We start from the raw sequence: 26,984 nt of genomic DNA, 5'->3' as shown, positions 1-26,984 counted from the left end.
TGGGGGCGCTATATCATTATTGGATAAAAAAACGTTCCCGTTTTAAGCGCAATATTTTGTCACGAAAAGATGCTCGACTATGCATATAATTGGCAGCTTTGGAAAGAAAACACTCTGACGTTTTCAAAACTGCAAAGATATTATCTGTGAGTGCCCCAGAAATGATGCTACAGGCGAAACCAAGATGTAACCTCAAACAGGAAATGAGCTGAATTTTTGAGGCTCTGTTTTACTATCGTCTCCTTATATGGCTGTGAATATGCTGTGAACGAGCTTATGCTCTCTGCCGTTCGTCCAAGACGTCTGCAGCATTGTGACGTATTTGTAGGCATATCATTGGAAGATTGGCCATAAGAGACTACATTTGCCAGGGGTCCGCCCGGTGTCCTTTGTCTGAGTTGGTGCGTAATTCTCAGTAGCACTCATTTTACCACGCGATACAGAGGGAGAAGCACACTTCCAGGAACGATACATCATTGAAGAGATATGTAGAAAAACACCTTGAGGGTTGGTTCTAAACAACGTTTGCCATGTTTCAGTCGATATTATGGAGTTAATTTGGAAAAAAGTTTGGCGTTTGGATAACTGAATTTTCTTTTTTTTTTGGTAGCCAAACGTGAAGCACCAAACGGACCGATTTCTCCTGCACAAAAAATCTTTCAGGAAAAACTGAACATTTGCTATCTGAGAGTCTCCTCATTGAAAACATCCGAAGTTCTTCAAAGGTAAATGATTTATTTGAATGTTTTTGCTGGTTTTTGTGAAAATGTTTCCTGCTGATGCTAACGCTAAATGCTACGCTAGCTATCAGTACTGTTACACAAATGCTAGATTGCAATTTTTGAAAATCTGAGATGACAGTGTTGTTAACAAAAGGCTAAGCTTGAGAGCAAATAGATTAATTTCATTTCATTTGCGATTTTCATGAATAGTTAACATTGTGTTATGCTAATGAGCTTGCGGATAGATTTACACAATCCTGGATACAGGTTTTTTCCGTAGCTAAACGTGACGCAGAAAACGGAGCGATTTGTCCTAAACAAATAATCTTTCAGGAAAAACTGAACATTTGCTATCTGAGAGTCTCCTCATTGAAAATATCCAAAGTTCTTCAAAGGTAAATGATCTTATTTGAATGCTTTTCTGGTTTTTGTGAAAATGTTGCCTGCTGAATGCTAACGCTAAATGCTACGCTAAATGCTACGCTAGCTATCAATACTGTTACACAAATGCTTGTTTTGCAATGGTTGAGAAGCATATTTAGAAAATCTGAGATGACAGTGTTGTTAACAAAAGGCTAAGCTTGAGAGCAAATAGATTAATTTCATTTCATTTGCGATTTTCATGAATAGTTAACGTTGCGTTATGGTAATGAGATTGAGGCTGTAGTCACGATACGGATCCGGGATGGCTCGACGCAAGAAGTTAATGGTATATTCCACAGTAACAGAATGACACAGACAATCAGATTTTTCACTTTAAATCAATGATTTCAAAATTGAACAAACCATACAACTGTTTGCACAAGGACTACTTTGAACACTTTCCACTGAACAGTTCACAAAAACATATTTACTTGAAGAACAGTGGAGATGCAAAGTTAGGTAACAGAATGACGGGTTGTGCTGTTTGGGCTGTCATTCTGGTACAATGCAAATTTGTCAGGACTGTAGTGAGGAGACAGAACACTGGAAACATCCACAGGAGGCAGAATAGTCATTAAGGCACTTTAATGGCAACAAGTATCATCACCACCTGAGACAGACAGAGACATACAGCAGCTCAGTCAGATATCACATCACCCTCCATACCCCAACACTCAGTTACAGACCCTCTCTGTTCTCTAACCCCAACACTCAGTTACAGACCCTCTCCGTTCTCTAACCCCAACACTCAGTTACAGACCCTCTCCGTTCTCTAACCCCAACACTCAGTTACAGACCCTCTCCGTTCTCTAACCCCAACACTCAGTTACAGACCCTCTCTGTTCTCTAACCCCAACACTCAGTTACAGACCCTCTCTGTTCTCTAACCCCAACACTCAGTTACAGACCCTCTCCGTTCTCTAACCCCAACACTCAGTTACAAACCCTCTCCGTTCTCTAACCCCAACACTCAGTTACAGACGCTCTCCGTTCTCTAACCCCAACACTCAGTTACAGACCCTCTCCGTTCTCTAACCCAAACACCCAGTTACAGACCCTCTCCGTTCTCTAACCCCAACACCCAGTTACAGACCCTCTCTGTTCTCTAACCCAAACACTCAGTTACAGACCCTCTCCGTTCCCTAACCCCAACACCTAGTTACAGACCCTCTCTGTTCTCTAACTCCAACACCCAGTTACAGACCCTCTCTGTTCTCTAACCCCAACACCCAGTTACAGACCCTCTCTGTTCTCTAACCCCAACACTCAGTTACAGACCCTCTCTGTTCTCTAACCCCAACACTCAGTTACAGACCCTCTCCGTTCTCTAACCCAAACACCCAGTTACAGACCCTCTCCGTTCTCTAACCCCAACACTCAGTTACAGACCCTCTCCGTTCTCTAACCCCAACACTCAGTTACAGACCCTCTCCGTTCTCTAACCCCAACACCCAGTTACAGACCCTCTCCATTCTCTAACCCCAACACCTAGTTACAGACCCTCTCCGTTCTCTAACCCCAACACCCAGTTACAGACCCTCTCCGTTCTAACCCCAACACCTAGTTACAGACCCTCTCCGTTCTCTAACCCCAACACTCAGATACAGACCCTCTCCGTTTTCTAACCCCAACACTCAGTTACAGACCCTCTCTGTTCTCTAACCCCAACACTCAGTTACAGACCCTCTCTGTTCTCTAACCCCAACACCCAGTTACAGACCCTCTCTGTTCTCTAACCCCAACACTCAGTTACAGATTCTCCACGTTCTCTAACCGCAACACTCAGTTACAGACCCTCTCCGTTCTCTAACCAAGTCTGTACTGATCATGAACACACTAGACCAGTAAGACACTGTATAACCATAGACCAACACAGAGCTTTAGATGCATATAGCAGAACAAACACTGCAGATCAATATCCCCTCCCCCATTTCCTCTATACAGATATAACAACTTTATCCCCTTCCTCTATGTAGATATAACATCCTTATCTCCCCTCCTCTATGTAGATAGAACATCCCTATCCCCCTTCCTCTATGTAGATATAACATTCTTATCTCCCCTCCTCTATGTAGATAGAACATCCCTATCCCCCATGTAGATATAACATCCTTATCTCCCCTCCTCTATGTAGATAGAACATCCTTATCTCCCCTCCTCTATGTAGATAGAACATCCCTATCCCCCTTCCTCTATGTAGATATAACATTCTTATCTCCCCTCCTCTATGTAGATAGAACATCCCTATCCCCCATGTAGATATAACATCCTTATCTCCCCTCCTCTATGTAGATAGAACATCCCTATCTCCCCTCCTCTATGTAGATAGAACATCCTTATCTCCCCTCCTCTATGTAGATAGAACATCCCTATCCCCCTTCCTCTATGTAGATAGAACATCCTTATGCCCCTCCCCTACTCTATGTTTAGAACATCCTTATCCCCCTCCCCTCTATGTAGATAGAACATCCCTATCCCCCTTCCTCTATGTAGATAGAACATCCTTATGCCCCTCCCCTACTCTATGTTTAGAACATCCCTATCCCCCTTCCTCTATGTAGATAGAACATCCTTATACCCCTCCCCTACTCTATGTTTAGAACATCCTTATCCCCCTCCCCTCTATGTAGATAGAACATCCTTATCCCCCTCCCCTCTATGTAGATAGAACATCCTTATCCCCCTCTATGTAGATAGAACATCCTTAACCCCCTTCCTCCATGTCGATAGAACATCCTTATCTCCCCTCCTCTATGTAGATAGAACATCCTTATCCCCCTTCCTCCATGTAGATAGAACATTCTTATCTCCCCTCCTCTATGTAGATAGAACATCCTTATGCCCCTTCCTCCATGTAGATATTACATCATTAATCCCCCTCCCCTCCTCTATGTAGGTAGAACATCATTATCCCCCCTCCCCTCTATGTAGATAGAACATCCTTATGCCCCCTCCTCTATGTAGATAGAACATCCTTATACCCCTCCCCTACTCTATGTTTAGAACATCCTTATCCCCCTCCCCTCTATGTAGATAGAACATCCTTATCCCCCTCTATGTAGATAGAACATCCTTAACCCCCTCCCCTCTATGTAGATAGAACATCCTTATCCCCCTCCCCTCTATGTAGATAGAACATCCTTAACCCCCTCCCCTCTATGTAGATAGAACATCCTTAACCCCTTCCCCTCTATGTAGATAGAACATCCTTAACCCCCTCCCCTCTATGTAGATAGAACATCCTTAACCCCTCCCTCTATGTAGATAGAACATCCTTATCCCCCTCCCCTCCTCTATATAGATATAATATTCTTATGCCCCTACTCTATGTATAGAAAATCCTTATGCCCCTCCCCTCTATGTAGATAGAACATTCTTATGCCCCTCCCCTCTATGTAGATAGAACATTCTTATGCCCCTACTCTATGTAGATAGAACATCCTTATGCCCCTCCTCCTCTATGTAGATATAACATCCTTATGCCCCTCCCCTCTATGTAGATAGAACATCCTTATGCCCCTCCCTCTATGTAGATAGAACATTCCTATGCCCCTCCTCTATGTAGATAGAACATCCTTATGCCCATCCCCTCTATGTAGATAGAACATCCTTATGCCCTCCCCTCTATGTAGATAGAACATCCTTATGCCCCTCCTCTATGCAGATATAGGAGGGGCATAGGAATGTTCTATGTAGATAGAACATCCTTATGCCCCTCCCCTCTATGTAGATAGAACATCCTTATGCCCTCCCCTCTATGTAGATAGAACATCCTTAACCCCTCCCCTCTATGTAGATAGAACATCCTTAACCCCCTCCTCCATGTAGATAGAACATCCTCATGCCCTCCCCTCTATGTAGATATAACATCCTCATGCCCCTCCCTCTATGTAGATAGAACATCCTCATGCCCCTCCCTCTATGTAGATATAACATCCTCATGCCCCTCCCCTCTATGTAGATAGAACATCCTCATGCCCCTCCCCTCTATGTAGATAGAACATCCTCATGCCCCTCCCCTCTATGTAGATAGAACATCCTCATGCCCCTCCCCTCTATGTAGATAGAACATCCTCATGCCCCTCCCCTCTATGTAGATAGAACATCCTTATCCCCCTCCCCTCTATGTAGATAGAACATCCTTATCCCCCTCTATGTAGATAGAACATCCTTATCCCCCTTCCTCCATGTCGATAGAACATCCTTATCTCCCCTCCTCTATGTAGATAGAACATCCTTATGCCCCTTCCTCCATGTAGATAGAACATTCTTATCTCCCCTCCTCTATGTAGATAGAACATCCTTATGCCCCTTCCTCCATGTAGATAGAACATTCTTATCTCCCCTCCTCTATGTAGATAGAACATCCTTATGCCCCTTCCTCCATGTAGATAGAACATTCTTATCTCCCCTCCTCTATGTAGATAGAACATCCTTATGCCCCTTCCTCCATGTAGATATTACATCATTAATCCCCCTCCCCTCCTCTATGTAGGTAGAACATCATTATCCCCCCTCCCCTCTATGTAGATAGAACATCCTTATGCCCCCTCCTCTATGTAGATAGAACATCCTTATACCCCTCCCCTACTCTATGTTTAGAACATCCTTATCCCCCTCCCCTCTATGTAGATAGAACATCCTTATCCCCCTCTATGTAGATAGAAAATCCTTAACCCCCCCTCTATGTAGATAGAACATCCTTATCCCCCTCCCCTCTATGTAGATAGAACATCCTTAACCCCCTCCCCTCTATGTAGATAGAACATCCTTATCCCCCTCCCCTCTATGTAGATAGAACATCCTTAACCCCCTCCCCTCTATGTAGATAGAACATCCTTAACCCCCTCCCCTCTATGTAGATAGAACATCCTTATCCCCCTCCCCTCCTCTATATAGATATAATATTCTTATGCCCCTACTCTATGTATAGAAAATCCTTATGCCCCTCCCCTCTATGTAGATAGAACATTCTTATGCCCCTCCCCTCTATGTAGATAGAACATTCTTATGCCCCTACTCTATGTAGATAGAACATCCTTATGCCCCTCCTCCTCTATGTAGATAGAACATCCTTATGCCCCTCCCCTCTATGTAGATAGAACATCCTTATGCCCCTCCCCTCTATGTAGATAGAACATCCTTATGCCCCTCCCCTCTATGTAGATAGAACATTCCTATGCCCCTCCTCTATGTAGATAGAACATCCTTATGCCCATCCCCTCTATGTAGATAGAACATCCTTATGCCCCTCCCCTCTATGTAGATAGAACATCCTTATGCCCCTCCCCTCTATGTAGATAGAACATCCTTATGCCCCTCCCCTCTATGCAGATATAGGAGGGGCATAGGAATGTTCTATGTAGATAGAACATCCTTATGCCCCTCCCCTCTATGTAGATAGAACATCCTTATGCCCCTCCCCTCTATGTAGATAGAACATCCTTAACCCCCTCCCCTCTATGTAGATAGAACATCCTTAACCCCCCTCCTCCATGTAGATAGAACATCCTCATGCCCCTCCCCTCTATGTAGATATAACATCCTCATGCCCCTCCCCTCTATGTAGATAGAACATCCTCATGCCCCTCCCCTCTATGTAGATAGAACATCCTCATGCCCCTCCCCTCTATGTAGATAGAACATCCTCATGCCCCTCCCCTCTATGTAGATAGAACATCCTCATGCCCCTCCCCTCTATGTAGATAGAACATCCTCATGCCCCTCCCCTCTATGTAGATAGAACATCCTCATGCCCCTCCCCTCTATGTAGATAGAACATCCTCATGCCCCTCCCCTCCTTCCATCTCACCACCATTTTGACCACTGACTGTTATGTCCCGTCTGCTGCTGCTGTCAATGGTCACCTTCATATCTACATTTAATGGATTATGTTTATATTCATGTACAGTATTTATTAATAAAAAGACATTGTGAACTTTGTGAATGTCAATGTAAACAATGTCTTCCTGGTACTTTCCAGCAACAGAAGAGGAGATAACCCCAGATGAACAGTGTTCTGGTGTGTGAGGCGTCCGAGGCACTATGGAGCTTCCAGGCTTCTTCCTCCCAGCTCTCTAACTCAACAGGAAACTGGAAACACAAACAGTCAGTCAGACAACGGAGTGAAATGTAAGTGTGTGTGTGTCTGTGTGAGTTTATTACCTGTAAGGGTATCCATGGTATTTAGCTCTAAAGATGGACAGCAGCCAACTGAAGAAGAGCATCACCAGACCGATCCCTGCTACACACATGACTAGAGACAGAGGAGACAGAGAGGGGAAAAGGAGAGAGAGAGAGAGCAGAGGTCACGATCAGAGCATCACCAGACCGATCCCTGCTACACACATGACTAGAGACAGAGGAGACAGAGAGGGGAAAAGGAGAGAGAGAGAGAGCAGAGGTCACGATCAGAGCATCACCAGACCGATCCCTGCTACACACATGACTAGAGACATAGGAGACAGAGAGGGGGAAAGGAGAGAGAGAGAGCAGAGGTCACGATCAGAGCATCACCAGACCGATCCCTGCTACACATGACTAGAGACAGAGGAGACGGAGAGGGGGAAAGGAGAGAGAGAGCAGAGGTCACGATCAGAGCATCACCAGACCGATCCCTGCTACACACATGACTAGAGACAGAGGAGACAGAGAGGGGAAAGGAGAGAGAGAGAGCAGAGGTCACGATCAGAGCATCACCAGACCGATCCCTGCTACACACATGACTAGAGACAGAGGAGACGGAGAGGGGAAAGGAGAGAGAGAGCAGAGGTCACGATCAGAGCATCACCAGACCGATCCCTGCTACACACATGACTAGAGACAGAGGAGACAGAGAGGGGGAAAGGAGAGAGAGAGAGAGCAGAGGTCACGATCAGAGCATCACCAGACCGATCCCTGCTACACACATGACTAGAGACAGAGGAGACAGAGAGGGGGAAAGGAGAGAGAGAGCAGAGGTCACGATCAGAGCATCACCAGACCGATCCCTGCTACACACATGACTAGAGACAGAGGAGACGGAGAGGGGGAAAGGAGAGAGAGAGAGAGCAGAGGTCACGATCAGAGCATCACCAGACCGATCCCTGCTACACACATGACTAGAGACAGAGGAGACGGAGAGGGGGAAAGGAGAGAGAGAGCAGAGGTCACGATCAGAGCATCACCAGACCGATCCCTGCTACACACATGACTAGAGACAGAGGAGACAGAGAGGGGGAAAGGAGAGAGAGAGAGCAGAGGTCACGATCAGAGCATCACCAGACCGATCCCTGCTACACACATGACTAGAGACAGAGGAGACAGAGAGGGGGAAAGGAGAGAGAGAGAGCAGAGGTCACGATCAGAGCATCACCAGACCGATCCCTGCTACACACATGACTAGAGACAGAGGAGACAGAGAGGGGGAAAGGAGAGAGAGAGCAGAGGTCACGATCAGAGCATCACCAGACCGATCCCTGCTACACACATGACTAGAGACAGAGGAGACAGAGAGGGGGAAAGGAGAGAGAGAGAGCAGAGGTCACGATAAGAGCATCACCAGACCCATCCCTGCTACACACATGACTAGAGACAGAGGAGACAGAGAGGGGGAAAGGAGAGAGAGAGAGCAGAGGTCACGATCAGAGCATCACCAGACCGATCCCTGCTACACACATGACTAGAGACAGAGGAGACAGAGAGGGGGAAAGGAGAGAGAGAGAGCAGAGGTCACGATCAGAGCATCACCAGACCGATCCCTGCTACACACATGACTAGAGACAGAGGAGACAGAGAGGGGGAAAGGAGAGAGAGAGAGCAGAGGTCACGATCAGAGCATCACCAGACCGATCCCTGCTACACACATGACTAGAGACAGAGGAGACAGAGAGGGGGAAAGGAGAGAGAGAGAGAGCAGAGGTCACGATCAGATGAGCTCCTGCATTTTTCAGCATTTTATTTTCTTAAAAAAAGATAGTTAAACTTATTTTTTTGTCAGGAACACATACTGGATTCTACCCTCTACAACATATACCCCACTTCACATCAAAACTTAAAACCTACAGCCTGATTTTGGACGGAATTACGGAATCACCTGGAAGGTTCACAACTACCAAGGATGATATACATATACAGCAAATTATCTGGAAAACAACAGAAAACACCATCCAACCTGGAACTGAGTGAGTAATGTTTAGTCTGAAACTATATCTTATTTCCAAAAGCCAAGAAGAAAAATACACAACATTACTTTATAAGGACTGAATTCTAACATAATTCTGCCAAGCTTTATACAGCTTCAACTAGCACTGACGTGTCAAGTGAGAGGTGTCAAAGCCCATTAGCCCAACAATGGCAGGAGAATCACACTGTCTACCCCAACCAAATGGAGAGGCCTTAGAAGCTCCCTCCCGCTGTTCAGAGGTAATTCAAGTACAGTACCCTGTGCATGTAAAGAATGATAAGGCAAGAAAAGATTACAAAATAAAGCTCCTTATGGAAAATCAAGAGACACTTTTAGCTGACTATTACAAAAATGGGAACATCAGCAACCTTATCTTCCACACAAACCATCCCCTGGCATGGCACAGTGCTATATTAGCACACTACCCCTTTGTTAAGAGAGGAGGTGTTAACGAGGGGTGGAAACTCAGGATACTTGACAACGAGGACTCTGAGTCAGCTAATATAAACCTCTATAAGTCCGGAACAGTAATGGTACAGGGTAACCCCAAAAAGTTTCAGCTGGACTTTCACCAAATTAAAGAATCAGCCCAGCAGGAGAAGCTCTCCCTTGACAAAGATACCCCCACCCCGAGCGGGTCAGACCAGACCTCTTCATTATGTAACCCCACAGACGAGCAACCCCCAGCGTAGAGTCAACCTCCCAGCACATATTACTACTCCCTCATTGAAATGAAGGATAAATTCACCCAGCTGGAGGTAAGGCAGGTGGAGCTGGAACAGCAGGTGATTACACTTCAGTCAGCACAGACCCAGACAACAGTCCAGCACAACAACACCCCCTTAACCAGACCCGGAGAGCTGGAGGTGGACAGAGACATATCTGCACTCTGGACTGTGGTGAGACAACTTCAACAGGAGAAAGAGCAGAATCAGGAGAAGAACAGAGGAGAAGATCAGACTGCTGGTGGAGGAGAGGTTGAGGGGGATGGAGGAGAGGGTGAGGGGGACGGAGGAGAGGTTGACAGGGACGGAGGAGAGGGTGAGGGGGACGGAGGAGAGGGTGACAGGGACGGAGGAGAGGGTGAGGGGAGGAGAGGGTGACAGGGACGGAGGAGAGGGTGAGGGGGACGGAGGAGGGAGAGGGTGACAGGGGACGGGGAGAGGGTAGGGGGACGGAGGAGAGGTGACAGGGACGGAGGAGAGGGTGAGGGGGACACCTTTATTTGACGGGGACGGAGGAGAGGCACGGAGGAGAGAACACCTTTATTTAACCGGGTAGGCCAGTTGAGAACACCTTTATTTAACCGGGTAGGCCAGTTGAGAACACCTTTATTTAACCGGGTAGGCAAGTTGAGAACACCTTTATTTAACCAGGTAGGCTAGTTGAGAACACCTTTATTTAACCAGGTAGGCTAGTTGAGAACACCGTTATTTAACCAGGTAGGCTAGTTGAGAACACCTTTATTTAACCAGGTAGGCTAGTTGAGAACACCTTTATTTAACCGGGTAGGCAAGTTGAGAACACCTTTATTTAACCAGGTAGGCTAGTTGAGAACACCTTTATTTAACCAGGTAGGCTAGTTGAGAACACCTTTATTTAACCAGGTAGGCTAGTTGAGAACACCTTTATTTAACCGGGTAGGCAAGTTGAGAACAAGTTCTCATTTACAATTGCGACCTGGCCAAGATAAAGCAAAGCAGTTCGACAGATACAACGACACAGAGTTACACATGGAGTAAAACAAACATACAGTCAATAATACAGTAGAAATAAGTCTATATAGGATGTGAGCAAATGAGGTGAGATAAGGGAGGTAAAGGCAAAAAAAGGCCATGGTGGCAAAGTAAATACAATATAGCAAGTAAAACACTGGAATGGTAGATTTGCAATGGAAGAATGTGCAAAGTAGAAATAAAAATAATGGGGTGCAAAGGAGCAAAATAAATAAATTAATTAAATACAGTAGGGAAAGAGGTAGTTGTTTGGGCTAAATTATAGGTGGGCTATGTACAGGTGCAGTAATCTGTAAGATGCTCTTACAGTTGGTTCTTAAAGCTAGTGAGGGAGATAAGTGTTTCCAGTTTCAGAGATGTTTGTTGTTCGTTCCAGTCATTGGCAGCAGAGAACTGGAAGGAGAGGCGGCCAAAGAAAGAATTGGTTTTGGGGGTGACTAGAGAGATATACCTGCTGGAGCGTGTTGTGACGGCCCCAAATTTTTCTGACCCGTCTCAGTGCTTCTCCTTCCAATAGGGTGCTTTCCCTTTAATTCCCAATTAAATAGCATCAGCTGCGCAAAAGTGGGGTTGTGATGGAGACGTGCATGAGGATGTGTTCAACCCTCAGTTCCCGAAGCTTCTCTATTCCGTTTGTTTTGTTGCCGTTAAACGCATGTTTTGTAGCCTAAGAGAGTTTACCCAGGATCGGATCCACTCTTTGCGTCCGTGGACTACACCTCTCCGTTCTTCGTGGCCTTTCTCCGCTGGAGATCTATTGGCGGATTGGATTGTCTGACTGACCGACTGACTACCACTTTTTTGTATACGGTATTTCATTTGTTTTGATGTGAGGTATACTGTGATGATTTATGTAGTTAGTTGTAGTTGAGGACTTAGTAAGAGTTGATACGCTTTAAAGTTCTGTGGTAAAATAATTGTTATATTGATGGTATGTTTAATACTGGGTTACTTACTTGACGGACCAGATGGGACTCATTCCCACCCAAACTAAAAGGAGAAACCAATGTTTTCTCTGGTAGGCACAACCTACCTGGCACCCCTATAAATAATAACCTCAAGTCAAAACCTTTACAGTGTGCTACAGGTGGGAGATGCTATGGTGACCAGCGAGCTGAGATAAGGGGGGACTTGAAGCGAGGGCCAGCCAACGAGAGCGTACAGGTCGCAATGGTGGGTAGTATATGGGGCTTTGGTGACAAAACGGATTGCACTGTGATAGACTGCATCCAATTTGTTGAGAAGGGTATTGGAGGCTATTTTGTAAATGACATCGCCAAAGTCGAGGATTGGTAGGATGGTCAGTTTTACAAGGGTATGTTTGGCAGCATGAGTGAAGGATGCTTTGTTGCGAAATAGGAAGCCAATTCTAGATTTAACTTTGGATTGGAGATGTTTGATATGGGTCTGGAAGGAGAGTTTACAGTCTAACCAGACACCTAAGTTTTTGTAGTTGTCCACGTATTCTAAGTCAGAGCCGTCCAGAGTAGTGATGTTGGACAGGCGGTAGGTGCAGGTAGCGATCGGTTGAAGAGCATGCATTTAGTTGTACTTGTATTTAAGAGCAATTGGAGGCCACAGAAGGAGAGTTGTATGGCATTGAAGCTTGCTTGGAGGGTTGTTAACACAGTGTCCAAAGAAGGGCCGGAAGTATACAGAATGGTGTCGTCTGCGTAGAGGTGGATCAGAGACTCACCAGCAGCAAGAGCGACCTCATTGATGTATACAGAGAAGAGAGTCGGTCCAAGAATTGAACCCTGTGGCACCCCCATAGAGACTGCCAGAGGTCCGGACAGCAGACCCTCCGATTTGACACACTGAACTCTATCAGAGAAGTAGTTGGTGAACCAGGCGAGGCAATAATTTGAGAAACCAAGGCTGTCGAGTCTGCCGATGAGGATGTGGTGATTGACAGAGTAGAAAGCCTTGGCCAGATCAATGAATACGGCTTCACAGTAATGTTTCTTATCGATGGTGGTTAAGTTATCGTTTAGGACCTTGAGCGTGGCTGAGGTACACCCATGACCAGCTCTGAAACCAGATTGCATAGAAGAGAAGTTATGGTCCTTCTGTAGCTCAGTTGGTAGAGCATGGCGCTTGTAACGCCAGGGTAGTGGGTTCGATTCCCGGGACCACCCATACGTAGAATGTATGCACGCATGACTGTAAGTCGCTTTGGATAAAAGCGTCTGCTAAATGGCATATATATGGTGAGATACTTAAACAGAGCAATACTCAATCATGAGGCATCAAAGCCAAAGGAACTGAGTAACATTAAGAAATGCTATAGATGGAAGAAATGCAGTTTGGAAAGCTACCAAAAAACAATTAGGCAACAACAAATTCAATCCCTTTTAGACAATTTCCTGGGTAAAACGTTCCACTGTAATAGTGAAGGTGTAAACTTGGCAGTAGAAAATCTTAACAGTATATTTGACCTCTCGGCTTCCCTATCAAATCTAAAAATCTCAAACAGAAAACCGAAGAAAATTAACAATAATGACAAATGGTTTGATGAAGAATGCAAAAATCTAAGAAAGAAATTGAGAAACCTGTCCAACCTAAAACATAGAGACCCGGAAAACCAGAGTCTACGCCTTCACTATGGTGAATCACTAAAACAATACACAAATACACTACGGAAAAAGAAGGAACAGCATGTCAGAAATCAGCTCAATGTAATTGAAGAATCAATAGACTCTAACCACTTCTGGGAAAATTGGAAAACACCAAACAAACAACAACACAAAGAATGATCTATCCAAAATGGAGATATATGGGTAAACCACTTCTCCAACCTTTTTGGCTCTATAACAAAGAATAAAGTGCAAAAACATATACATGATCAAATACAGATCTTAGAATCAACTATTAAAGACTACCAGAACCCACTGGATTCTCCAATTACATTGAATGAGTTACAGGACAAAATAAAAACCCTCCAACCCAAAAAGGCCTGTGGTGTTGATGGTATCCTCAATGAAATGATCAAATATACAGACAACAAATTCCAATTGGCTATACTAAAACTCTTTAACATCATCCTTAGCTCTGGCATCTTCCCCAATATTTGGAACCAAGGACTGATCACCCCAATCCACAAAAGTGGAGACAAATTTGACCCCAATAACTACCATGGAATATGCATCAACAGTAACCTTGGGAAAATCCTCTGCATTATCATTAACCTGTTAAGAAATACATATCCGTGCGCGACTTCAAGGAATTGTTCAAAGTGAACCGAATTAAATGAGGCCGAGGTTGCAGTGCCTACAGCTTCCACGCGTTGTCTAGAGTCTTGTCATTTGATTCAGCTTTGATTCTTGGTCTAACCGAATCAAGGGAATCGATTCCCTCCGGTCTCCGACCGGATTTTTTGGTCGAGCTCTCTCAAAGACATTTTTTCGAGACAGACACCTATAGAATTGACATCGCCTCCTGATTAATTTTATCGCTTATTAACGTGTACTAATACCTGAAGTTGCATTACAAAAGTATTTCGAAGTGTTTTGTGAAAGTTTATCGTCGACTTTTTGAATTTAAAAAAATGACGTTACGTTATGAAACGCTATTTTTTCCCGTTTATCACACAGTCTTCATAGATCGATATCTAGGCTATATATGGACCGATTTAATCGAAATAAAGTAGTGAATATGGGACATCTAGGAGTGCCAACAAAGAAGATGGTCAAAGGTAATAAATGTTTTATATTTTATTTGTGCGGTTTGTGTAGCGACGACTATGCTAATTATTTTGTTTACGTCCCCTGCGGGTCTTTTGGGGTGTTACATGCTATCAGATAATAGCTTCTCATGCTTTCGCCGAAAAGCATTTTAAAAATCTGACTTGTTGCCTGGATTCACAACGAGTGTAGCTTTAATTCAATACCCTGCATGTGTATTTTAATGAACGTTTGAGTTTTAACTAGTACTATTAGCATTTAGCGTAGCGCATTTGCATTTCCAGAGCTCTAGATGGGACGCCAGCGTGCCTGGTAGGAGCAAGAGGTTAACAGCAGACTCGTACATTTCCTCAATGAAAACAATGTACTGAGCAAATGTCAAATTGGCTTTTTACCAAATTACCGTACAACAGACCATGCACACCCTAATTCACCCTGCACACCCTAATTGACAACCAAACAAACCAAAACAAAGGCAAAGTCTTCTCATGCTTTGTTGATTTCAAAAAAGCCTTCGACTCAATTTGGCATGAGGGTCTGCTATACAAACTGATGGAAAGTGGTGTTGGGGGTAAAACATACGACATTATAAAATCCATGTACACAAACAACAAGTGTGCGGTTAAAATTGGCAAAAAGCACACAAATGTCTTCACACAGGGTCATGGGGTGAGACAGGGATGCAGCTTAAGCCCCACCCTCTTCAACATATATATCAACGAATTGGCGCGGGCACTAGAAAAGTCTGCAGCACCCGGCCTCACCCTACTAGAATCCCAAGTCAAATGTCTGCTGATGATCTGGTGCTTCTGTCACCAACCAAGGAGGGCCTACAACAGCACCTAGATCTTATGCACAGATTCTGTCAGACCTGGGCCCTGACAGTAAATCTCAGTAAGACCAAAATAATGGTGTTCCAAAAAGGTCCAGTCACCAGGACCACAAATACAAATTCCATCTAGACACTGTTGCCCTAGAGTACACAAAAACAATACATACCTTGGCCTAAACATCAGCGCCACAGGTAACTTCCACAAAGCTGTGAATGATCTGAGAGACAAGGCAAGAAGGGCATTCTATGCCATCAAAAGGAGCATAAATTTCAACATACCAATTAGGATTTGGCTAAAAATACTTGAATCAGTCAGAGCCCATTGCCCTTTATGGTTGTGAGGTCTGGGGTCCGCTCATCAACCAATGACTTCACAAAACACCAAATTGAGACTCTGCACGCAGAATTCTGCAAAAATATCCTCAGTGTACAACGTAGAACACCAAATAATGCATGCAGAGCAGAATTAGGCCGATACCCACTAATTATCAAAATCCAGAAAAGAGCCGTTAAAATCTATAACCACCTAAAAGGAAGCGATTCCCAAACCTTCCATAACAAAACCATCACCTACAGAGAGATGAACCTGGAGAAGAGTCCCCTAAGCAAGCTGGTCCTGGGGCTCTGTAGGGTGTGTTTGTGTTTGTGAACAGAGGACCAGGACCAGCTTGCTTAGGGGGTACGGGACTATAAAACGTTTGGGAACCACTGGTCTAGACATTTCCACTTCACAATAACAGCACTTACAGTTGACCATTGTAGGGCAGAAATTTGACAAACTGACTTGTTGGAAAAGGTGGCATCCTATGACGGTGCCACGTTGAAAGTCACTGAGCTCTTGAGTAAGGCCATTCTACTGCCAATGTTTATCTGTGGAGATTGCATGGATGTGTGCTCGATTTTATACACCTGTCAGCAACGGGTGTGGCTGAAACAGTCGAATCCACTCATTTGAAAAGGTGTCCACATACTTTTGGTGATGTAATGTGTTTCCCATGCCAATTAAACACTTGGAATTCAATTGAAAGAGAGAGACAGAAAGATGGATATAGACAGAGTTCGAGAGAAAGGAGAGAGACAGGCAGAGAGGAGAGAGAGAGATATCTAGGTACATACTTTTCCTCTTGCCAATGTCCATATCTGACGTGGCCGCCTCGTGCAACAGCACCATCCCCATGGTAACAGCAGAGTCTGGGGCAGGAGGTTAAGGGTCATAGAGAGAAGCTGTAGCCAATGAGAGGCTCTCATACAGGGTTAGAAGTCAGGGGTCAGACTGAGGTGTGTAAAGGATACTGAAGAGCAGCACGATGTGAGTTTCTGCTACAAACTGGGCCTGACTGCTGCCGTGGATGTAACTCTGAAACAACACACAGTGATTAACACACACACACACAGTGATTAACACACACACAGTTATTAACCTGTCTTGGGTAGGGGGGGCAGTATTTCCACGTCCAGATGAAAAGCGTGCCCAAAGTAAAAGGTGAATGCACCAATTTACACAGGGTTGAACTATTGTAAAGAGCGTCTGCTAAATGACTTAAATGTAATCTATAGTAGGTCTGGAACAGAGTGTATAGTATAGAAGTGTATAGTATAGTAGTGTGGTATATATGGTCCAGTTTGTAAGTCGCTCTGGATAAGAGCGTCTGCTAAATGACTTAAATGTAAATGTAAACTGCCTGCTACTCAGGCCCAGAAGCTAGGATATGCATATAATTTGTAGATTTGGATAGAAAACACTCTAAACAGTCTAGTTTCTAAAACTGTTAAAATAATGTCTGTGAATATAACAGAACTGATATGGCAGGCAAAATTCCGAGGACAAACCATCCCAAAAAAGTATTAATGCAAATTAATTACTTAAAAATCATACAATTTGATTTTCTGGATTTTTGTTTTAGATTCTATCTCTCACAGTTGAAGTGTACCTATGATAAAAATGACAGACCTCTACATGCTTTGTAAGTAGGAAAACCTGCAAAATCAACAGTGTATCAAATACTTGTTCTCTCCACTGTATATAATAGGCAGTGTCAGAGGAAAGCCCATAAAATTGTTGGAGACTCCAGTCACCCAAGTCATAGACTGTTTTCTCTTCTACCGGGGTGGCAGGTAGCCTAGTGGTTAGAGCATTGAACTAGCAACTGGAAGGTTGCAAGATCGAATCACCGAGCTAACAACGTAAAAATCGGTCTTTCTGCCCCTGAACAAGACAGTTAACCCACTGTTCCTAGGCCGTCATTGAAAATAAGAATTTGTTCTTAACTTGTTATGGCTGGTGGCAGTATTGAGTAGCTTGGATGAATAAGGTGCCCAGAGTAAACTGCCTGCTACTCAGGCCCAGTTGCTAATATATGGATATTATTAGTACATTTTGGATAGAAAACACTCTGAAGTTTCTAAATCTGTTTGAATAATGTCTGTGAGTATAACGGAACTCATATGCCAGGCAAAAAAAATCCAACCAGGAATTGGGAAATTTGAGAATGGTAGTTTTTCAACTCTTTGGCTATCGAATACACAGTGTCTATGGGTTCAAATTGCACTTCCTAAGGCTTCCACTAGATGTCAACAATCTTTAGAACCGTGTTTGACGCTTCTACTGTAAAAGGAGGGGGGAATGGGGGGGGAATAAGTCAGTGGTCTGGCAGAGAGGCATTAGCTGATCACGCGCATTCACGTGAGAGTTAGCTTGAGTTCCTTTGCATTTCTGAAGACAAAGGAAGTCTCCGGGTAGAACATTATTGAAAAGTTATGATAAAAACATCCTAAAGATTGATTCTATACATCGTTTGACATGTTTCCCAGAACTGTAATATAACTTTTTTGACTTTTCGTCTGAACTAAGTGATCGCGCTTTGAGCATTTGGATTAATGGGCTAAACATGCAAACAAAAAGGAGGTATTTGGACATAAATGATGGACTTTACCAAACGATTCAAACATTGTGGAACTTGGATTCCTGGGAGTGCATTCTGATGAAGATCATCAAAGGTAAGTGAATATTTATAACGCTATTTCTGACTTCTGTTGACTCCAACGTGGCGGATATCTGTATGGCTTGATTTGTTGTCTGAGCGCCGTACCCTGATTATTGCATGGTTTGCTTTATCCGTAATTTTTTTTAAAAATCTGACACAGCGGTTGCATTAAGGAAAAGTGTATCTCTAATTCCATGCATGATCAATGTTTATTATGAGTATTTCTGTCAATTTATGTGGCTCTCTGCAATATCCCCTGATGTTTTGGAACTACTAAACATAACATGTCAATGTAAACTCAGATTTTTGTATATAAATATGAACTTTATCGAACAAAACAAGTCCTGTGAGTGTCATCTGATGAAGATCATCAAGGTTAGTGATTCATTTTATCTATATTTCTGCTTTTTGTGCTTTTTTGTGCTTTTTGTGAAAAATGGCTGTGTGTGTTTTGTGACTAGGCTCTGGCCTTTTTTGAAATCGGACACTGTGGTGGGATTAACAACAAGTTCATCTTTAAAATGGTGTAAAATAATTATATGTTTGAGGACTTTTAATTATGAGATTTCTGTTGTTTTGAATTTGTGCCCTCCACTTTCACTGGCTGTTGTTAACGGGATCCAAGCCATAAGAAGTTAACTGACTTGCCTAGTTAAATAAAGGTTTAAAAAATTATTATTATAATTTTTAAAAGCAAATACCCGGAGGGCCAAGTCTAGGACCAAGAGGCTCCTTAACAGCTTCTACCCCTAAGCCATGGGACTGCTGAACAACTAATCAAATGGCTACCAGCACTATTTACATTGACCCCCCACCCCCATATTTGTTTTTCACTGCTGCTACTCACTGTTTATTATCTATGCATAGTCACTTCACCCCTACCTACATGAACAAATGTACTAACCTATATCCCCGCACACTGACTTGGTACCGAACCCCCCTGTATATAGCCTTATTGTTATTCTTGTTGTGTTACTTTATATTCAGATTTTTACTTGTCTATTTGTCTATTTAATAAATAAGGGCATTTCACGGTAAGGTCTACACCTGTACACCTGGGAACAGTCTCTCTCTATAGAGATATCTATAGAGAGAGAGAGGAGAGTACCACTAGTCCAGCAGTGGGGTTATGTTAAGAGATATCTATAGAGAGAGAGAGGGAGGTACCACTAGTCCAGCAGTGGGGTTATGTTAAAGATATCTATAGAGAGAGAGAGGGACGTACCACTAGTCAGTGGTGGGGTTATGTTAAGAGATATCTATAGAGAGAGAGGGGACGTACCACTAGTCCAGCAGTGGGGTTATGTTAAGAGATATCTATAGAGAGAGAGGGACGTACCACTAGTCCAGCAGTGGGGTTATGTTAAGAGATATCTATAGAGAGAGAGAGACGTACCACTAGTCCAGCAGTGGGGTTATGTTAAGAGATATCTATAGAGAGAGAGAGGACGTACCACTAGTCCAGTGGTGGGGTTAAGAGATATCTATAGAGAGAGGGGACGTACCACTAGTCCAGCAGTGGGGTTATGTTAAGAGATATCTATAGAGAGGAGGGACGTACCACTAGTCCAGCAGTGGGGTTATGTTAAGAGATATCTATAGAGAGAGAGGGACGTACCACTAGTCCAGCAGTGGGGTTATGTTAAGAGATATCTATAGAGAGAGAGGGGACGTACCACTAGTCCAGCAGTGGGGTTATGTTAAGAGATATCTATAGAGAGAGAGAGGACGTACCACTAGTCCAGCAGTGGGGGTTATGTTAAGAGATATCTATAGAGAGAGAGGGACGTACCACTAGTCCAGCAGTGGGGTTATGTTAAGAGATATCTATAGAGAGAGAGGGACGTACCACTAGTCCAGCAGTGGGGTTATGTTAAGAGATATCTATAGAGAGAGAGGAGGGACGTACCACTAGTCCAGTGGTGGGGTTAAGAGATATCTATAGAGAGAGGGACGTACCACTAGTCCAGCAGTGGGGTTATGTTAAGAGATATCTATAGAGAGAGGGGACGTACCACTAGTCCAGCAGTGGGGTTATGTTAAGAGATATCTATAGAGAGAGAGGACGTACCACTAGTCCAGCAGTGGGGTTATGTTAAGAGATATCTATAGAGAGAGAGAGGGACGTACCACTAGTCCAGCAGTGGGGTTATGTTAAGAGATATCTATAGAGAGAGAGGGACGTACCACTAGTCCAGCAGTGGGGTTATGTTAAGAGATATCTATAGAGAGAGGGGACGTACCACTAGTCCAGCAGTGGGGTTATGTTAAGAGATATCTATAGAGAGAGAGAGGACGTACCACTAGTCCAGCAGTGGGGTTATGTTAAGAGATATCTATAGAGAGAGAGGGACGTACCACTAGTCCAGCAGTGGGGTTATGTTAAGAGATATCTATAGAGAGAGAGGGACGTACCACTAGTCCAGCAGTGGGGTTATGTTAAGAGAGATATCTATAGAGAGAGAGAGGGGACGTACCACTAGTCCAGCAGTGGGGTTATGTTAAGAGATATCTATAGCGAGAGAGGACGTACCACTAGTCCAGCAGTGGGGTTATGTTAAGAGATATCTATAGAGAGAGAGGGACGTACCACTAGTCCAGCAGTGGGGTTATGTTAAGAGATATCTATAGAGAGAGAGAGGGACGTACCACTAGTCCAGCAGTGGGGTTATGTTAAGAGATATCTATAGAGAGAGGGACGTACCACTAGTCCAGCAGTGGGGTTATGTTAAGAGATATCTATAGAGAGAGAGAGGGAGGTACCACTAGTCCAGCAGTGGGGTTATGTTAAGAGATATCTATAGAGAGAGAGAGGGACATACCACTAGTCCAGCAGTGGGGTTATGTTAAGAGATATCTATAGAGAGAGGGACATACCACTAGTCCAGCAGTGGGGTTAAGAGATATCTATAGAGAGAGAGAGGGAGGTACCACTAGTCCAGCAGTGGGGTTATGTTAAGAGATATCTATAGAGAGAGAGGGACGTACCACTAGTCCAGCAGTGGGGTTATGTTAAGAGATATCTATAGAGAGAGAGGGAGGTACCACTAGTCCAGCAGTGGGGTTATGTTAAGAGATATCTATAGAGAGAGAGGGACGTACCACTAGTCCAGCAGTGGGGTTATGTTAAGAGATATCTATAGAGAGAGAGAGAGAGAGGGACGTACCACTAGTCCAGCAGTGGGGTTATGTTAAGAGATATCTATAGCGAGAGAGGGACGTACCACTTGTCCAGTGGTGGGGTTATGTTAAGAGATATCTATAGAGAGAGAGAGTAAGGTACCACTAGTCCAGCAGTGGGGTTAAGAGATATCTATAGAGAGAGAGGGGACGTACCACTTGTCCAGCAGTGGGGTTATGTTAAGAGATATCTATAGAGAGAGAGGGGACGTACCACTAGTCCAGCAGTGGGGTTATGTTAAGAGATATCTATAGAGAGAGAGAGGGAGGTACCACTAGTCCAGCAGTGGGGTTATGTTAAGAGATATCTATAGAGAGAGAGGGACGTACCACTAGTCCAGCAGTGGGGTTATGTTAAGAGATATCTATAGAGAGAGAGGGAGGTACCACTAGTCCAGCAGTGGGGTTATGTTAAGAGATATCTATAGAGAGAGAGGGACGTACCACTAGTCCAGCAGTGGGGTTATGTTAAGAGATATCTATAGAGAGAGGGACGTACCACTAGTCCAGTGGTGGGGTTAAGAGATATCTATAGAGAGAGAGAGGGACGTACCACTTGTCCAGTGGTGGGGTTAAGAGATATCTATAGAGAGAGAGAGGGACGTACCACTAGTCCAGCAGTGGGGTTATGTTAAGAGATATCTATAGAGAGAGAGGGACGTACCACTAGTCCAGCAGTGGGGTTATGTTAAGAGATATCTATAGAGAGAGAGAGGGACGTACCACTAGTCCAGTGGTGGGGTTAAGAGATATCTATAGAGAGAGAGGGACGTACCACTAGTCCAGCAGTGGGGTTATGTTAAGAGATATCTATAGAGAGAGAGGGACGTACCACTAGTCCAGCAGTGGGGTTATGTTAAGAGATATCTATAGAGAGAGAGGGGACGTACCACTAGTCCAGCAGTGGGGTTATGTTAAGAGATATCTATAGAGAGAGAGAGGACGTACCACTAGTCCAGCAGTGGGGTTATGTTAAGAGATATCTATAGAGAGAGGAGGGACCACTAGTCCAGCAGTGGGGTTATGTTAAGAGATATCTATAGAGAGAGAGGACGTACCACTAGTCCAGCAGTGGGGTTATGTTAAGAGATATCTATAGAGAGAGAGGGGACGTACCACTTGTCCAGTGGTGGGGTTAAGAGATATCTATAGAGAGAGAGAGGGACGTACCACTAGTCCAGCAGTGGGGTTATGTTAAGAGATATCTATAGAGAGAGAGAGGGACGTACCACTAGTCCAGCAGTGGGGTTATGTTAAGAGATATCTATAGAGAGAGAGGGGCGTACCACTAGTCCAGCAGTGGGGTTATGTTAAGAGATATCTATAGAGAGAGAGGGACGTACCACTAGTCCAGCAGTGGGGTTATGTTAAGAGATATCTATAGAGAGAGAGGGACATACCACTAGTCCAGCAGTGGGGTTATGTTAAGAGATATCTATAGAGAGAGAGAGAGGGACGTACCACTAGTCCAGCAGTGTGGTTATGTTAAGAGATATCTATAGAGAGAGAGGGACGTACCACTAGTCCAGCAGTGGGGTTATGTTAAGAGATATCTATAGAGAGAGAGGGACGTACCACTAGTCCAGCAGTGGGGTTATGTTAAGAGATATCTATAGAGAGAGAGAGGACGTACCACTAGTCCAGCAGTGGGGTTATGTTAAGAGATATCTATAGAGAGAGAGGGGACGTACCACTTGTCCAGTGGTGGGGTTAAGAGATATCTATAGAGAGAGAGAGGGACGTACCACTAGTCCAGCAGTGGGGTTATGTTAAGAGATATCTATAGAGAGAGAGAGGGACGTACCACTAGTCCAGCAGTGGGGTTATGTTAAGAGATATCTATAGAGAGAGAGGGACGTACCACTAGTCCAGCAGTGGGGTTATGTTAAGAGATATCTATAGAGAGAGAGAGGGACATACCACTAGTCCAGCAGTGGGGTTATGTTAAGAGATATCTACATAGAGAGAGGGACGTACCACTAGTCCAGCAGTGGGGTTATGTTAAGAGATATCTATAGAGAGAGGGGACGTACCACTAGTCCAGCAGTGGGGTTATGTTAAGAGATATCTATAGAGAGAGAGAGGGAGGTACCACTAGTCCAGCAGTGGGGTTATGTTAAGAGATATCTATAGAGAGAGAGGGGGAGGTACCACTAGTCCAGCAGTGGGGTTATGTTAAGAGATATCTATAGAGAGAGAGAGGGACGTAGCACTAGTCCAGCAGTGGGGTTATGTTAAGAGATATCTATAGAGAGAGAGAGGGGACGTACCACTAGTCCAGCAGTGGGGTTATGTTAAGAGATATCTATAGAGAGAGAGAGGGGGTACCACTAGTCCAGCAGTGGGGTTATGTTAAGAGATATCTATAGAGAGAGAGAGGGACGTACCACTAGTCCAGCAGTGGGGTTATGTTAAGAGATATCTATAGAGAGAGAGAGGGACGTACCACTAGTCCAGCAGTGGGGTTATGTTAAGAGATATCTATAGAGAGAGAGGGACGTACCACTAGTCCAGCAGTGGGGTTATGTTAAGAGATATCTATAGAGAGAGAGAGAGGGACGTACCACTTGTCCAGCAGTGGGGTTATGTTAAGAGATATCTATAGAGAGAGAGGGACGTACCACTAGTCCAGCAGTGGGGTTATGTTAAGAGATATCTATAGAGAGAGAGAGAGGGACGTACCACTAGTCCAGCAGTGGGGTTATGTTAAGAGATATCTATAGAGAGAGAGAGGGAGGTACCACTAGTCCAGCAGTGGGGTTAAGAGATATCTATAGAGAGAGAGGGACGTACCACTTGTCCAGCAGTGGGGTTATGTTAAGAGATATCTATAGAGAGAGAGAGGAGGTACCACTAGTCCAGCAGTGGGGTTAAGAGATATCTATAGAGAGAGAGGGACGTACCACTTGTCCAGCAGTGGGGTTATGTTAAGAGATATCTATAGAGAGAGAGAGGGACGTACCACTAGTCCAGCAGTGGGGTTATGTTAAGAGATATCTATAGAGAGAGAGAGGGACGTACCACTAGTCCAGCAGTGGGGTTATGTTAAGAGATATCTATAGAGAGAGAGAGGGACGTACCACTAGTCCAGCAGTGGGGTTATGTTAAGAGATATCTATAGAGAGAGAGGGAGGTACCACTAGTCCAGCAGTGGGGTTATGTTAAGAGATATCTATAGAGAGAGAGGGACGTACCACTAGTCCAGCAGTGGGGTTATGTTAAGAGATATCTATAGAGAGAGAGGGACGTACCACTAGTCCAGCAGTGGGGTTATGTTAAGAGATATCTATAGAGAGAGAGAGGGACGTACCACTAGTCCAGCAGTGGGGTTATGTTAAGAGATATCTATAGAGAGAGAGAGGGACGTACCACTAGTCCAGCGGTGGGGTTATGTTAAGAGATATCTATAGAGAGAGAGAGGGACGTACCACTTGTCCAGCAGTGGGGTTATGTTAAGAGATATCTATAGAGAGAGAGAGGGAGGTACCACTAGTCCAGCAGTGGGGTTATGTTAAGAGATATCTATAGAGAGAGAGGGAGGTACCACTAGTCCAGCAGTGGGGTTATGTTAAGAGATATCTATAGAGAGAGAGGGAGGTACCACTAGTCCAGCAGTGGGGTTATGTTAAGAGATATCTATAGAGAGAGAGGGACGTACCACTAGTCCAGCAGTGGGGTTATGTTAAGAGATATCTATAGAGAGAGAGAGGGGACGTACCACTAGTCCAGCAGTGGGGTTATGTTAAGAGATATCTATAGAGAGAGAGGGACGTACCACTTGTCCAGCAGTGGGGTTATGTTAAGAGATATCTATAGAGAGAGAGGGGAGGTACCACTAGTCCAGCAGTGGGGTTAAGAGATATCTATAGAGAGAGGGGACGTACCACTTGTCCAGCAGTGGGGTTATGTTAAGAGATATCTATAGAGAGAGAGAGGGACGTACCACTAGTCCAGCAGTGGGGTTATGTTAAGAGATATCTATAGAGAGAGAGAGGGACGTACCACTAGTCCAGCAGTGGGGTTATGTTAAGAGATATCTATAGAGAGAGAGAGGGACGTACCACTAGTCCAGCAGTGGGGTTATGTTAAGAGATATCTATAGAGAGAGAGGGAGGTACCACTAGTCCAGCAGTGGGGTTATGTTAAGAGATATCTATAGAGAGAGAGGGACGTACCACTAGTCCAGCAGTGGGGTTATGTTAAGAGATATCTATAGAGAGAGAGGGACGTACCACTAGTCCAGTGGTGGGGTTATGTTAAGAGATATCTATAGAGAGAGAGAGGGACGTACCACTAGTCCAGCAGTGGGGTTATGTTAAGAGATATCTATAGAGAGAGAGGGACGTACCACTAGTCCAGCAGTGGGGTTATGTTAAGAGATATCTATAGAGAGAGGGGGCGTACCACTAGTCCAGCAGTGGGGTTATGTTAAGAGATATCTATAGAGAGAGAGAGGGACGTACCACTAGTCCAGCAGTGGGGTTATGTTAAGAGATATCTATAGAGAGAGAGGGACGTACCACTAGTCCAGCAGTGGGGTTATGTTAAGAGATATCTATAGAGAGAGAGGGACGTACCACTAGTCCAGCAGTGGGGTTATGTTAAGAGATATCTATAGAGAGAGAGAGGGGACGTACCACTAGTCCAGCAGTGGGGTTATGTTAAGAGATATCTATAGAGAGAGAGGACGTACCACTAGTCCAGCAGTGGGGTTATGTTAAGAGATATCTATAGAGAGAGAGGGACGTACCACTAGTCCAGCAGTGGGGTTATGTTAAGAGATATCTATAGAGAGAGAGGGACGTACCACTAGTCCAGCAGTGGGGTTATGTTAAGAGATATCTATAGAGAGAGAGAGGACATACCACTAGTCCAGCAGTGGGGTTATGCTAAGAGATATCTATAGAGAGAGAGGGACATACCACTAGTCCAGCAGTGGGGTTATGTTTTGGGCTGACATCCCGTTACCGGGATGATATTACAACAGCCAGTGAAAGTGCAGGGCGCTTTTTATCAAACAATACATGTATGAAGTTCATATTTATATCAAAATATGAGTTTACATTGGCGTGTTAGATTCACTAGTTCCAAAAACATCCAGTGATTTTGCATAGCCACATCATTCAACAGAAATACTCATCATAAATGTAGATGATAATACAAGTTATACACATGGAATTATAGATATACCTGGCCTTAATGCGCGGCAGAGTAGCCTACTGGTTAGAGCGTTGGACTAGTAACCGAAAGGTTGCAAGTT

At 44.3% G+C, this 26,984-nt stretch overlaps 2 long non-coding RNA genes and 1 pseudogene across 4 annotated transcripts; 1 reads left to right on the top strand and 2 right to left on the bottom strand.

The window, feature by feature from the left end:
* Positions 1-1,713: 1,713 nt before the first annotated feature.
* LOC127923395 (uncharacterized) lies at positions 1,714-4,218 on the bottom strand. The gene is made up of 2 exons (XR_008114267.1): positions 2,706-4,218; positions 1,714-2,633 (listed from the first exon to the last, which is right to left on the bottom strand). It is a non-coding gene; the product is annotated as an uncharacterized LOC127923395 (long non-coding RNA).
* Positions 4,219-7,034: 2,816 nt separating this feature from the next.
* The window catches only part of LOC127923393 (magnesium transporter protein 1-like), a 29,763-nt pseudogene continuing 9,813 nt past the window's right edge, over positions 7,035-26,984 (bottom strand).
* Positions 7,317-8,845, top strand: LOC127923394 (uncharacterized). Of its 3 annotated transcripts, none has more exons than XR_008114266.1 (4): positions 7,317-7,452; positions 8,013-8,104; positions 8,481-8,666; positions 8,761-8,845. It is a non-coding gene; the product is annotated as an uncharacterized LOC127923394 (long non-coding RNA). The 3 variants fall into 3 exon arrangements; XR_008114265.1 differs by having other exon boundaries at positions 7,438-7,548; XR_008114264.1 differs by lacking the exon at positions 7,317-7,452 and adding an exon at positions 7,605-7,642 and having other exon boundaries at positions 7,917-8,104.

The sequence above is a fragment of the Oncorhynchus keta genome, unplaced genomic scaffold (assembly GCF_023373465.1).
Source record: "Oncorhynchus keta strain PuntledgeMale-10-30-2019 unplaced genomic scaffold, Oket_V2 Un_contig_29524_pilon_pilon, whole genome shotgun sequence".
Classification (NCBI taxonomy): domain Eukaryota; kingdom Metazoa; phylum Chordata; class Actinopteri; order Salmoniformes; family Salmonidae; genus Oncorhynchus; species Oncorhynchus keta.
The sequence above is the reverse complement of the archived record's forward strand: the minus strand, read 5'-3'. Positions and strand labels throughout refer to the sequence as shown.